We start from the raw sequence: 2,624 nt of genomic DNA on the forward strand, positions 1-2,624 counted from the left end.
ATGATATAAAAAGAATGAAACAAAAATAATATACACATGATCTTAAAATTTCTACGGTCATAGTATAGTCAACTAGTTTAAGAAACAAAATACATATCTATTGTAAGTCAAAGTCACTGCTGGGAGGTGCATGTGGCATCCAATCCCTTCTTCCCATGGATTTTTGTGATAGCCTAAGGAAAAAAATTCTCTAAACACTGGTTTGAAGAATCTTAACAAGTTTATTAAACTTACTAACTGAGCTTGGGGTGCAGGTTTACTTATAGACAAGTGGGAGCACCCCATTCATGGCTGTGTTCGACAGTCCACAACGAAACATAAATCCTGGGGTTCCAGACAATCTCAAAAAATGGGGAGAGACCAGCCACATGGTTTTCCCAGATTTCATATCCTTAGCCCCTCCCCTGCAAGTGGCTATGGTCAACCGATAGGCTAGAAGAGGAAAGGGGAGTGGCTTCTTTACAGAGCGTGGGAAGGAGGTGGGTTTATGGTTTATCATCACAGGATCAGAGGAACATCAGGGTCACACTTTCGACCCCTTCCTCTGGCTCTTACAAAACTTTCTGCCTGCCTTTTCTGCGAATATCCCTGAGCCTCAGAGGGGTGGGGCGACCATTCTCCCATTCAATAGGGCACTGGACTCTTTAAGTCCCTGCATCCTCTGTTTGTAATGTGACGATGGCTCTATTTAGTGGCATTCCATCTACTATTAAAAACACAAACAGTAAAAAACAAGAACGTGTAAACAATAACTGCTATAATAGCTCATGGGCGTAAACACAAATGTTTAGATGGTACTTTAGAAGGCACATCACATCCATCTAACAATACAATTGCAACGGCTCCTCCACTGAGGTCTATAACTGCTCCTGACACAGGGAGTGGCCTGATCAACAATACCAGAAGTGTGTTCCACCCCTAGGAGTGAGCATTAGGTCCAGTGGATAATTAGCCGGTTGTACATACACTAGACTAGCCACTATTGCACCAGAAGGAACATCTTGCTTTGCATGTTGATAGTGCAGCAACCGGGGTACTTCATTGAACAGGATAATGAGAGACAGTTCTCCCCTAGCCATCTGCATAGCGCCTTCTGGCATTATGAAAACCACCCATTTAGTGGCAGGGAGTTTCCAGCTTAGTCCAAGCTCCATTTCTCCCTCTCCTATGCTCACATCATGCTGCGTCTTCAGCAATAGGGTTTTACCATCCACTTCAGGTGTACAGCCAACATTATTGGCAATCGCCATTAGAGTTTTGTGCTGAGGTCCCTTTGCCCAACTGCTCATAGAGAGGCAACACACCCCTGGTACTGGGATTTTCATTTAACAACCTTGTGGCTTCTGGAGGGGCCTTTGTCCACCCCCGTAGGGTTCCTTCTGGGCTTAAGGCTTTCAACTGTTCCTTGAGCAACCTGTTTTTTCTTTCAATTAATCCTGCTCCTGTAGGATTGTATAGAAGTTGGAAATACCATTGAACCTGATTATCCTCAGCCCAAGCTTGCACATCTGTATCTACGAAATGAGTGCCTCTGTCGTTGTCAATTCACCTCGGGCACCCACTCATGACACTGAGTTCAGTAAGCCCCTTAATAGTAGCCTTGCCTGTTGCTCTCTTATAAGGAAAGGCCTGTGTAAGGCCTGCAGCAGTGTCCACACAAGTGAGGGCATATTTATACCCCTCCCTGACTGGCAGTGGCCCTTTATAATCTACCTGCCAACAACTGCCTTGTGCATGTATCCCATTATGGCATCCATCCTCCGGGGCCATAAATGGGAACACGCCTCACAGACCTGGATAGCCTGTGGGATGTCAGCATATTTTACTGGAATGCCAGCTGCTTTGCCTATACTCTATCACTTGTAAGCTCCTCTGTGGCCTGACTTGATAAGAATCCAGTGAGCTGCTTCTAGGGGAACCAGAGGGCAGCCCCCACCTTGGTGAAGGCATCAGCTTCCTGATTCCTGGAGGGACTCACCAGATGGTGGACAGCCACATGGTAAACTACCAGGGGCACTAGCTCCTCCTGCATTTTACTATATATGTCCTTCCACATTTGTTGTCACCATAGTGGCCAACCCATCACCTGCTGGTTTTCTTTCTCCCACTGAGCCATCCATAAGATTAAGCCCTTGAACACAGCCCAACTGTTAGTACAAATTGTAACTGGCCAAGGCTCCCTCATTATTACTATCCATACACTCTCAATTCAGCCCATTGACGTTTTCTACTTCTCCCCTCTCTAACCACATAGTGTCAGGGTTCATCTGTATTGACACTGCTACCCATTCTTGTCTGGCACCCCTGCTAGTGCCATCTGTATACCAGGCTTCAGCTGAAATTCTAGGACTTGGACAGGTCTTGAAATTCTAGGACTTGGTCAGGTCTTGCTGGAGGGTCAACTATAGGAGGTGGAGGGAGAGACTCTAAGCCTTGAAATGACACTGGTCCTAGTACTGATTGCATGGCATTGGTGATTGGGCTTGCTGACGACACCCCTCACTGTTGCAAATATGCATGCCATCATTTCAGAGTTTGGTTTTGGCCTACCCCTGACAGGGGCTTGGCTAACAGGCCCTCCACCCATCCTTTTATGGGATATGCAGTTTTTACAGTAATGGAGG

Source organism: Nannospalax galili, unplaced genomic scaffold, assembly GCF_000622305.1.
Source record: "Nannospalax galili isolate Female #2095 unplaced genomic scaffold, S.galili_v1.0 scaffold286, whole genome shotgun sequence".
Taxonomy (NCBI): domain Eukaryota; kingdom Metazoa; phylum Chordata; class Mammalia; order Rodentia; family Spalacidae; genus Nannospalax; species Nannospalax galili.